Source organism: Falco peregrinus, chromosome 4 (genome assembly GCF_023634155.1).
Source record: "Falco peregrinus isolate bFalPer1 chromosome 4, bFalPer1.pri, whole genome shotgun sequence".
Lineage (NCBI taxonomy): Eukaryota > Metazoa > Chordata > Aves > Falconiformes > Falconidae > Falco > Falco peregrinus.
The window spans coordinates 22769607-22782687 of record NC_073724.1 but is presented as its reverse complement, the minus strand read 5'-3'; the positions used below and the strand labels follow the sequence as shown (position 1 = coordinate 22782687).

At 37.2% G+C, this 13081-nt stretch overlaps 1 long non-coding RNA gene across 1 annotated transcript; it reads right to left on the bottom strand.

Moving 5' to 3' along the window:
- Nucleotides 1-3579: 3579 nt before the first annotated feature.
- On the bottom strand, nucleotides 3580-12836 carry LOC129784389 (uncharacterized). The gene is made up of 2 exons (XR_008747057.1): nucleotides 3837-12836; nucleotides 3580-3777 (listed from the first exon to the last, which is right to left on the bottom strand). It is a non-coding gene; the product is annotated as an uncharacterized LOC129784389 (long non-coding RNA).
- Nucleotides 12837-13081: the final 245 nt, after the last annotated feature.

Below are 13081 nucleotides of genomic sequence, written 5' to 3'. Positions count from 1 at the left end.
AAAATGAGACTAGGATGATGGTTTCAGAGGCAGATATTTGCACAGTGTATTTGTAAAATTAGGTGAGACACTCTCATACCTCAAAGACAGCTTTTGTAGAGAAAAACACATTGTCTTCTGATCATGCTGGAAATAGCCTGTTGGGTTGATTGAACAGCTGACCTAAGATCCACTTTAATTCATCTTTCTTAATTTTTGAATTTAAGCCAGAAATTCCCTTTATCAATGAAAGATGAAGGGGGGGGTGGTGGTGATGGTGGTCGTTTTATTTTCTAATGTGTCAGGGAAAGTGAACAAAATAAAAACTTCCCTCTTTCTGTGCAAGCCATTGTGCATTTCCCCGATTCTGCTTGCCGTTATATGATCTCATATTGACAGCATGAGTCATCCTGAGTATACTGTTCCTCTACGGGATTTAGTTTAGAAATCCTCTTGAGACTCGAGACATTATGAAAAATTTGTGTGGTTCAGTTCTTGAACACTACATGAAACAAATGGATTATCATTTATTTCCTCAAGAAATTTCATAAACATTCCTACTCAACACATTTCTCACTTCAGATTGCTTATCTCCAATACAGCCTTCTGAAGGTAGCCTATTAAAGCCCAGTAATTTATGTTTTGAGAAATGTTATATTCCTGGTCTTCTTAGTGATGAATTTATTGTTATTTCCAATATTTTTCTTTATATTTCTGTGAATATTGTATAAACATCTAATATGATTCTACAGCAAGCAAAAATGGAAAGAAAGATATTAATCTAAATAATGTTTTCCACCCTTTAATATAATTTTGGGTTTTACTGAGTTGCTCCTAGAACGATCTCTCAAATTAGAACCAGCTAAATATGATATATTATCTTATTTCTCCAGGACACCCCTCCCCCCCTTAAAAAAAAAAAAAAAAAAAAAAAAAAGGCGCCAAACAAACCTTTTAGTGAGCTTCTCTGTCTCCTGTTAACTTTCTTTTGATTTGTAAGAAACCTGTCATCATCAAGAGATGAATAATAGCATTCACAAATATTCTGCCATTTTAGCTTTTAAAACAGATAAGAAACTAATCTGTCAACAAGTACAAAAGATATTAATATTTTTGAAGTATTGTAAAGGTATCTAGTGAGAGTTTGAACTCACAGAATAATGACAAGTGGTAAATTCTAGAAATGGAGGACTTGTTTTGTTTTCACAAGAGAATATTATACTTTTTTCTTCACAATGTTCCAACAACTACTGCTCTGCTGACTTGAATTTTCTTTTCCATAATACCTATCCTATCAGAGCTAATAGCTTTTGCTATGGGGAAAAGACAAGGCAAATAACTTCAGGATGGCACTCACACAGAATTTACCTTCAGTTAAAGGTAAATCATTCTAAAACCTCTAAGTTAGCTTTCATGTGAAAGATGCTATTGAAAATAAATGACCATTCTTACCTCAGTTACTTACTAGTAACCTACTCATATAACACCCTAACATTTCTAGTCAAATACCTCTGAAAAAAATATTGTCCTACTAACAGGGCTCACTCAGAAATCCTCATCATTCCCTGATCATTTTCTATTATTTTTTTAAAAAAATTGAAAGAGTGAAATAGTAATGTATTTCACTACTTTTATGGCAACAGTCTTTGCTTATTTCCATACTAGTAATATTTAAATGTTATCTGATACTGTTTTATTAATTGAGGTGTTTAAGTTTATATTTTCTCATACTTATGCAATACCAGAATCCTAAAAATTAGGTTAATTGTAAAAGATAGTAATATAATAACATGTTCCATTAACATTATTAATATACATCGCTAGGTTGATTAAAATTGCACCATCACAGTAGAAATGCAATAAGACAAGCCATGTACAATATTTTAAAATTCTCCAGTTTTCTTTATTGCAACTAAATGAGAAGAGAGAAAATATACATATTTAATTAGGCCCTAAGCCTGCTAAGTCTTATGCATGTTTCTAACTTTGTGGTAGTAGCTCCATTCTTTTAAATATGTCTCTGAGCAAATAATTAACCGCATCTATAAGCTTTGGCAGGAGGAAATATCAGAAACTTGCTTCCTTGAGATAGTAAGTCCCAGATTTTCCTTCTGAAGTCATGCAAAAATGGTTGGTAAATATTAGGAGCACACAATTAATCTTTTTTTTTTTTTTTTCCTTTCCTTTTTTCCCCAATAAACTGGATATGATTTAGTGATGGAATGAAGAAAGAAGAAACTAACAGTATTGGGAAATGTATTGAGCAGAAGGCAAAGAGAAAGGTGATTAAGTAAAGAGCATAACAGGTACAATAGCCTCACAGGCACAGTAACATAAGAACACTTGGATATTATGTTTTTTCTGTAGTAGTTTGTCTGAATATGAGTAAATTTCCTTTTGTTGTAATAATTCCTTCCAGTCTGTTATTAGCAATTATTATTGATTTTGGAGATAAGTGTTTTCAAGGGCAGAAGTTCCCTGAGAGAGAGAGAGTGTGTTTGTGTGTGTGCGTGCGTGCGTGCGCGGGCGTGGGCGCGTGTGTGTGTGTGTGTGTGTAGGATGGGAAGCTTTATTGAAGGAGTTATCTAACTTGGGAGAAAAGCAGCCTTGGGTTCCCTTTACAGTCAAAGCAAGGATGTACTTATTTTTCATTATTTGCATTCAAGAGCCTAGGCTAATTTCTCTCCTGATAAAGGTGTTTCTTTTCAACATCTAACATTAAGTGGGATAAATCTTCAACAGAAAGAGGGAAAAAAAAGAGATCAACATAGTACTGCTGAAGCAAAAAAGGCCTGATGGCCACTGAAGGAACACAGCTGCTTCCTAATCTGCAGGAGCTTCTGATTTCAAATCTTTTTTCTCTGTTCAAAGTAATAACCTGGTCTAGCATAAATGTTTAGCTGAATGGGAGCCAGTGTGCATACCATAAAGTGGAAATACTGAAAGAAAATCACCTTTAACTTGAAGTGGTATTAATTGATGCACAGGAATTTGACTTTTTCTTTACTCTCTGATTAGCCCTGAATGCACAAGAACACTGCTCACCTTTGTGCATGGGGTCTCATTCTGAGAAGATTGTAGTGCCTTTAGAAGGTGTTGAAAGTGTAAGCAGAACCAGGTAATTGCTCAATGATCTGTTTTAGAGAGAGGATCTACAAAGCATGAGATAATTTTGGCAGGAAGGCGGGCAGTGGCTATCAAAAGCTTTTCTTCTCCTTTGTCCCAGCTGCTTTCTATTCAATGTGAGGATAGAAATTACCTTCACTATAAATTAATAGGTACAGTCTGCCTATAAAGAGTCTATTAGCTCTCAGGATGTCTCTGTTGGATCAATGTTACACCTTGCTATTAAGATGAATCTTAAAAGACCTCTAGTAAATACCTGGTGAAAATCCCTGTAATGCAATGTCTACAGTATGTGGCAGCAAGCTCTTATTTATGGACTATTTCCCTATGATGCTTGAAAATGCTAAAGCATATAGTTTTGTTATGAATCTTGTAGTGCTACATGCCTAATTAAAAGGACAGCTCCTGGTAACCAGTAATTATCTGAGAATGCCAAGCAAAAGTGCTGCGATGGAGAGACAGGACGCAGCTTGATGCAAGCAAATGTCAATTTATTGTATAAAAACATGGATATATATACTTTCAGAAGTTGCGCATTCTAAACAGATTAGTTCTTTTGAGCTAAGCATTGCATACTAGGCAGTCCCCGATTGGTGGTTAACTACCATCAATCAGCAGCAAGGTGTTATCTTTACTTGGCGCCATACTTGGCGCCATCCGTCCCCCACTCCCCTATGCTCTCTCAGCATGACTCATCATGTTAATTGATGTGCCTATACACACTGGAGCACATTCCCCTCAGCTAACTGATTGCCACGCATGGTCCTAGTTTCCAGCCCGCTCCTGCATCTCCCCCTTCCTGTTGCACGCAAAGAACCTTTGAAACCGAACGAGTCATTAGTTTTTGTAATAGAACAAATAAAAAAAGCAACTAAGACATATTATCAATGTCAAAACAACCCACTGTCTCTGTTCTGTACATTTTTACAATTTCCCCTTTTTGTTTTTGAACAGCTAGTACCAGGTTTGCCGTGTTCTGCAGGGCCCTTGCAAACATGACAGCAACCAAGGTAACAGCAAACAAACAATACTGTCAATTGAGTGAATGGATGCCAAAAAGGCTGACATTTTCTCAGATTTTGGTAACATGTTGCTGCGATGGGGCACCTAAAATCCACGCAGCACATACCATCAAAATCCTCACAGCCGTGTCCTTGAACCAACAACAAAAAGCAGTGGCAACTTTGACTCACATTCTGAACTGCCTACCAAACAAGATGATTTATAAGAGAAGAACCGCTGCAATACGTTCCCATCATAGCCTCCTACTACACTAGCATCTACAGAAAGACAATAAACAATATCAACTTCTTTTGGATTAACATTATACATAGGTGGAAGGGCACACCAAACAAGAACTGGTTCAGTCAAAAAGTCATAACAGAGAAGCCCATATTTACATCTCTGAGCCTGGACACAAACCACAGCTGTATGCACCACCAGGCTCAGGGCAAAAATCATTCATGTAATTACATAGCTATTTATCACTAACCTATTATGCCATAGCGACTCCCAAAACCCCTCCCTTAAGCGTTTCCCACTTGCATTCCTGCCACCAATCCCTCAGACCCCCTTTCACCCTCCCCAAAAATACAATCAATGCATCAGGGGAGACAAGGGGGTGGGGGAAAGGTCTTAGCTCCTTTTCCAGATCTATAGGACCTGGATCAAAAGGTTTATCAGTGTCAATGGAATCATTGTCCGAGTTGTCCTGTTCCCATGCTTGGTCCTGTGTTGTGAGGGTCACTGCAATCAGTGACAGAAGCTTTGGGGGCAGAGGAGGTGTGGACGGAATCGTCACTGCTGACGGTGTGTTAAGAAGAGTCACGCTGTCGGTGGAATTTACAGCTTCCTCTGGTTTAGCACCGTTAGTATAATTAGTCCACACTTGGCAAAGAATAGTCAGAATTTGCCACCAAGGTGCTAAATGCATTCCCGACATGGAGTTCCCCTCCGCGACAGCATCATACAATTGGCTGCTGTATGAACACACTTTCATTTCTTTCAAAGTCTCTAAAGTTTCTTGGCTGCTCACCTGTCTTGATGCAGGTTGTCCGCCTGGTCCAGCCAGCAAGACGATAGTTCAGCCAAGACGTCTCCTCTGGAATGCAGCCCTCTTCCACGAGCTGTCTTTTTTATCGATCAGTTCTGTCCTTATTCTTCCAAGGCTTTGGAACACCACCATAGGGGTCACCATTTGAGAAGACTGAGGCACGGACTCCCGGATCTGACTAGAAGACCCTTCATGAGTCCATATACGTCTCTCATAGGGGAAGAACACCTGATTCCCAAGTTTCCCACAGCTCACCTCTTAATTCCAGAGGGACTTTTTTTTCCAATTCCTGCTTCCTTTCAGCAGCTCATTCAATGTTCTGTGGGACTCGCAGCCTGCCACTCAGCCTGGCGGTTCATAAACCCATCACGTCAGATCCTTAAACGGATCATGTCGGGGTCACCAATTTGTGCACAAACGTACATACTTATAAAGACACAGAAGTACATAGACACATGTATTAGCCTTAGCTTTCATAACTGCATGGAACAGTCTGAAAATGCAACCTAGTTTCAACCTACAGTCTCAAAATCCAAAAGATTAGTAAAATCATTTCCATTTTATTCATAATTCATTTAAGGACTGCTACATCCTAGCAAGCACTAGCCATATAGCTTGGAGAAATACAGCAAAAGGCACTACTCGACTTTGGAGAACAGGCAGTAGGACAGCAGTGGCAGCAATGTCTCCTGGGCTGCCCTGGGCACCTGATATTGCTCTGGTCTGTATTGGTTCCCAGCACACTTCTGATGTTGCCCTCACCAGCCCAATTCTTTGTCTTTGGCTGGGAGGGAAATAGGAAGGTTATGGTTTTAATTTAGCAGGTCCAGACACCCATAACAGCTACTTTACCTGTGTCTAAAGGTGGCCCCAGAGAGATGGAATTCTGAGTTTCTGTGTTTGAGAAATGCTGTGTGCCTATATGAAAATAAGAAGTGTAGGGAACTGAAGACAATTTAATACTGCACTGATATTAAATCCAAAACGGGACAGCAGTATCTATGTCTCAGGAACTGTTTCACGTACTTTGTGCACTTGGACATGACAATGGTCTGTCTTACCTGCAAAAGAGTTACACAGCTCTGATTATCAACATGACAGGTGCATCACAAAGAGAAAAATGCATTTATTTTTTTTTTTACAATTTCTATTGGCCAGATGAAGTGAAACTTTTAATATGATTGGTTTTACCTTGATAAGCTCTATCTATGCTTTCCACATTTTCAAGGCTTTTTTTTATAGGCTGTCTTTATTCTCTCTTCAATCTTTATTTTAAAAACATTTGGAATACATGGGTGATTTGTTTGTGTTTCATTAGTGAAGCTGCTTTTGTGCACAACAAAGACTTAAACATTGACTTACCATTATTAAGGTCCAGCCTAATAATTAAAACTTATAATTTGACAGTAGCAACCACTTATTTATTCTGTTATAATAGTAATGAAGGACACATCTATCTGTTCTTTAACAAATACACTTCTAGCCTAGGCTCAAAGATGGGAAGTCCATTCTGCCTAAAAATAACTTGTCCAATTTGAAATAGGTAATTCCATCTTCATTATTTTCCATGGAGTTTCTGGTTTGCCTTTAAAAAAAATAATTAGCACTTACTTTTTAATTAAGGTTTCCTTTACCTACATAAAATGTAAACAAAAATATATCTTAATCCTCATTAAAAATGTAGTCTTTTGATGTTAAGAGCACTGTATTTATTTACTTTTTTTTCAAGTTATTGTAATACATTAGTCCAACAATATCCCTGAAATTGCACGGAGGTTTACCTGTACCTTAGGGAATATAATCTCTATGTGATAAAATCAATAGCTGAAATCCCCCATTTTTAATGTCTCTCATTGTCAACACATTTGGTCTCATATTGGCACTCATATTCTAATTATTTATTTAGAAATTAATATGTAAATGGGAAATACCTGTAACTCATTCAAGCAAGAGGTATCATTACTGAGAAAACATGCTGATCCTATACTACTAACCTCTTTCTTCAAAATATTACAGTTTTGACCAGTAGGAAAACTAATTCATCTTATGCAACAGAAAAATTGAGTTCAGCACAGGAAAAGTCCTCAAGGCACTGTTGATAAATGAAGCATTATGCAAAAATTAAAGCTGTATGGTATTTGCTGCATAGTGCCTTGAATCATCTATTTTCCAGCTATCAGCATTACATTTAATAGGTTTAATACTGTCATGATGGTTATAGAGGAAGTAATTACACTAAGAGGGAAATAAAGATTTTGTTAATTTTTTTTTCATTGTTGTGTGTGCCTAATTTTCAGGAAGGAAAAATATGCTGCCACAGAATTTTCTCTCTCCAGCTTTCCATTTAGCGTTTCTTTTGGAGTTTTTTTGTTTTGGTTTGGTTTTTTCCTATCAGAAATGTGGTGGATTTCAACACAATGAAACTCAAAAAGCTCTCAAAAGGTCACATAAAAATGTTGAGGTGGTGATTTGTATATGGAATAAGGGAAGTATACATATCAGGAACAACATCAGAACCTTAGGAATGAAATATTATCCTAAGTCACTACTAAGACTATAGTCTCAACCATAGCAAAGTAACTCTTGGATTCCACACAAATATAAGGAGACTGTTCAAAGGTAAACCAAGCCAGTTTCATTTGCAGAATAACTCAGTTATAATTTTTGGACAGAATATAAGCAGATCTTTTCCAAAGTTCACCTAAACAATAGCCTCTCAGTGTGGGACAGGAGATATCCCTGGATGTCAGGCATGGTGCAGCAGGCTGGGCCCGTGCTGGAGTGGTTACATCTGTAGGGGCTGGGCTCCCAGTCAGGGCCAACAGATTGAGTGGTCAGAGCAAGTGCCCAGTTCATGGGTGTCCACGTGGTGCTGCACGGGCAGGCGGCATCAATGGGCTGTATGTGTGTGTGTGTGCCCACATGCATGCACGCATATGTGATTTTAAACAGAAATTACTGAACAGCTGGAAAAATACATCCTGCTGAGTAATTCCAGTTTCTGCATCACTGGCCAGTGTCCTGCTGGTCTTGTTGCTGCCCCACCTAAAGTCTGCCTTGGCAAGTAGTGCTGCATTACAGACTTAAAGATTGTGTAAGACACAGCCCTTTGTATCCTGCTTTACAACACCAAACCTTTCTGCAGTGCTGTCATAAATGGTGAAAATAGGATTTTGCTTATAAGATGCAATTTAAATGATTAAAAGAAGTAAGACTGCTACAGTATTAGACAGCAGACTATAAAATCTGAATCTGATTGAAATAGCAATTGGACCATACTGATTTAATTATTGGTCCTGTGGTTGGAGTTATGGTTACACTAATTAAAACCATACTTTCCTGCTTACGACACACCATTCCTCCTTGAACCACAGACTACTCTTTATGTCTTGAAGAGCCACCAACCTAACACATCTGTGCAACTACACTTTTAAAAAGGAGGCAAACATTTTATAGCCTACACGATTAACACATCAATAAGCCTTTTCATTAACTAGAACAGAATGACAGACTTTGAGTTAAAAGCTAAACAGACTTAATATAGTAAGTGAAGAGTTGGTGTTATGCACAGAAGCAGAAAAATAAATGGGAAATGCTTTTGTTCAAGTGCAACTGCTAGTATCTGATCTGAGGATTTAATAGGATCCACACTGAAAGCAGAGTAAAACACAGCCCATAAGATCATCTGCAAATATTTTGTTGTAGATACTTCATGAGATTTAAAAAGCATAAAAGGCAGAGCATGGATATGCTGCATACAAAGCAAAGTTGAATTAATTAGATGTGGTGGAATCCTACATCTTAACATGTTCTAGGAAAACCTGTATTCCAAAACACAATTTCAAACTACTTTTCATTGTAGTTTTTGTTCCTCTTTTTCATTCCATTAAGAATACATGAAAAAAAGAGTAGATGGCTTGGATTTCTTCTGAGACATACTATTATAACAGATACGAAGACTGAATGAACTGAATGCAGTTAGATAGCATGATAGACAAAAGTAGGATAGAGTATCTTTTCAACACAGATTACATTTAAAAGGCTCCTTTGCACATCTTTCTGAAGTATCTCCAAACAAACTTTTACTTTCTATGCCTACTTTTTAAGAAGCGGACTCCATATTTAAAAATAAAAATTAGTAAACAAATATTCTTTAGGGAAATGTGATTATTTTTTAGACTTTTGTCTGATCTTCAAGGTCTGGCTTGTATTTGTATGTTTGTTTAGAAAAGAAGAGGAAAAGCAAAATAAATCTTTCTTCAGTGAGTTAAAATGAGCTACTTCTATATAAACTGTTTTAATTTTTTTGAGACTCATCAGCCAATGCAAACATGGTGTACCGAAATACCCCAAATATTTTTAATTATCTCCTGAGTCATAAGTGGTTTAGCCCTTTGTAGTAAAGAAAGCACTTCAATATAAATTGAATAAACAGTTCAAACTAACTATGCCTTTTTGGATCAGAACACTGAACACTGAACTATCCAAATGAAGACCTCATTCTCCACCCTACATAATAGTAAATAGACCATCAGAGAAAAAAACTACCACTGTTTCCAAATGATTTCCTAGTCAGGCTAAATCCTGAGAATCATTGCCTGCATTATTATATTTTAAATAGCTCTAGTAACAAAGTAGGGAGCTTTATTTATTTACTTACTATAGCAAGTCAACTGCATCAAACACTGCAATTTGAGAATAATTTGCCAACTAATATGAAATAAATCAGATGAGTAAACCAGTTCTTAGGGAAAGGGTGTGAAATGCCGGTTCTGAAGACTTTGAAGAGGGATTTTTGTTTTATTTTCCTCTAAACATAAAATCAAGTGTGTCTTAATTTCATATCTGTTCAGTTGCAATTTAAGGAGAAGTTTTCATGAAAGTGTATTCATACGAATAGTTTTTCAGCTCGCTCTTCTGAATAGTTTTACAGTGAATGCAGAACACAAAAATTGTTAAAATTCATGGACAGCATTAATATATTTTAGTTCTGAAAATATTCTAATAATTTTTATTTATACACGTATGCATATTCTGATTTTGTACAGGAAGCAATATGTTTTGCAAGTTCATATATAGCACTACTTTACAAATACTAATTAGTGTTGAAAAAATAACAAAAGTTGATAAACAATCAGCACTGGAAAAAGTAAAATAAATCATCACTGTGGCTTTTAGGATTCATTCATTCATATACAAACCTGACATGCAATTCAGTTTACAATATTTTTTATAAACTATTCAACAACATGAGATTTTTTTCCAGTCTTTGTGGAATTATAATGCAGCGATCACATTAGATTCACACAGCAAAGCTCATACATAAAAAAATTACTAGTCTTCACTGATATACAAACAAGTTTGCATAATGATGCAAACTATCATGGCTATCCACTATCAAACTCCCAGCTATCTCTCTACACATTCTAACCTACAATAAATATATGATAGGCCAGCCTTCTTTGACCACTAATGTATTTCAAATCACACTGTATTTACCAACTGTCTGCACACAGGCAGATATTGCAAAGTAGTTGACTTTTCTATCTGTCTGTATACAGATTTTTACAGTACCTTGAGCACAAGGGACAGATGATACGTTGTACGTTGTCATATCTTGTCAGAAGTTACCGTATCTGTCTGGTTCCCATTGCTGGAAGTAGTTCACACATTTTTATCCATTACTAAAAGACACCTGTCATACCTAGAGCTGTCTGAAAGAACAATCAACCTTACTGAAAAGACATTGAGGCCTGAAACGGTAGAACAACCAGACATTTAACTTAAATGGGAAAACAGATGAAGCCAATATCGTTTTGGCTTTTCTTAGGAAAAAGAAGCTATTGAAAAACAAACCTCTGCACCGAGCATTCGCTCTGCTGAACCAGCCAACTAGAATTTTTCTAGTTGGACAGAAAGACAAAATCAAGTGTGAGCAGATATAGCTAAGCACGCTGTGCTGAATGCTCAAGAGACAACCAGCCTCTCAGATTGGTGTCATATCTGAGGCACCGTTAACAACTGTGATGAAGATATGCACCTGAACCACAAAGATGAAAGCAGCCCCTTTTCAGCTCAGATGTTCCTGATCTGCACATTCTTGCCATTGTTAAAACCTATGACGTCGTCTCCTGCAATGCTCTCAGGTGTCTCTGAATGTGGCACTGAGCATAAACGTAGCTATCAGTGCAACTCAGCATAACATTGCACATCTATAATTTCAGAACTATGACAAGTTAAAAAACAAACCATACATCAACATATATTGTTCAGCCAAAAGAGCTGAGCTAACGTAAACATATTCTCATCTGTATTAAATCTATTTTTACAAATCTACACTAGATTATGACATTCAAAAAGCTTCATTTGAAAGCCCACCAGTATTGTACCATGAAATTATTTCTGTAACTACGTTTCTGCCCTGTTCTGTAGAGTTCTCACCCTAAAACACAAAGCTGAAATTATGCTGTCACTGGTTTTACACAGGAGTCAATTTTTCATTTGGTAATGTAATCTGACAGTCTGACAAAAACATTGAAAAAGGAATTATGTGTATTTAGCTCTTGAGACACTCAGAACCGGTGGAAAAGAAGATACTTTGCAAACTTTTCTAAATGAAAAAAACCATTCCCAAACAACATACTGCAGGATTCTGTCTTTCATAGTCACTGCAATCTCTTCTACAGAACTGTAGAATTCCCATGGCACACATCAGGCCCAAAGAGTAACTATAGATTGCCTTCAGCCATATGCATATCTACACCAAGAATAAAGCTGAGGACATCAGACACATTTTCAGCTGTGGCCAAAACTGTGGCCCACCACGTTTCTGAAAGGAAAACTAGTGCATTAATCCACACCCAAAACTGTCCATCCACCATTGGGCCTTGTTTTCAGACAATCTTATATAAAGAACTTCTCTGTAAGAACATACACATTATACAGGTTTTTATTTCGATACAGTACAAGTTGAGAACATAATCTCTTTGGGAAAGTGACTATATGAATTGTTCAGAACAATTAGGTCACCTTATGCTCACTGACAGTGCTATATTATTAATAAATAAGTAAATGAAGACCTCTATGGCAAATTTCAGTTGTTTTAATGGAGATTTAATCAAGCTCCCTAGCCTATAAAATAGAATAAGATGAGGAAACATGGGCTGCTAAGTGTATAGTTATCATCTTTTTACTTTCCCTGTATCTTTGGAAAGTTTTCCCTCACGGTATTTTTTTACGGTACTATATTATTAATTTCCACTAGGTTAGATTAAACAATATAAAGATGTAAACTTTATAAGTATCACAGCTAAGGGCAGATATTGCAAAGTCAGTTTCACTGCCTTAAATCTGTTAAGGTGATACCTTTGGGGTTTTTTGTATCATTTCAGTCTATACAAATGAATAACTTCATACAAATAACAGTCCATACCTGTGAATAACAGCTCTTTTACTTGCTGTGGCATTCCCTGAAAATGCAGTCCATGATTAGTTTTGTGTTTCTTTTAAAATAGCTATATTCCAAAGGTGGAAAACCTTTTCTGGAGGACCTATTCTATCATCCTGTGGTGGGCTGACCCTGGCTGGCAGGTCAGCTTTCACCCAGCCACTTGGTCACTTGTCCTTGGCAGAATGTGGGAGAGAATCAGAAGAGCAAAGTGAGGGGAAAAGCAAACAAGCAAACAAGCAAACAAACACACACCCTCAAGAGATTCATGGGTCACAATAATGGCAGATTAGTAAGTGAAAAGGGGGCGGGGTGGGGGGTGGGGGGGGTGGGGGTGGGAAGGAAGGAAAAGGAAAAAAAGTGATTCCAAAAGCAATCACTTGCCACCAGCAGACAGATGCCCAGCCATTCCACAAGAAACGGCTGCCTTGGAAGAACTTCCCCCTCCCTCCCCTACCAACATTTATTGCTTAGCG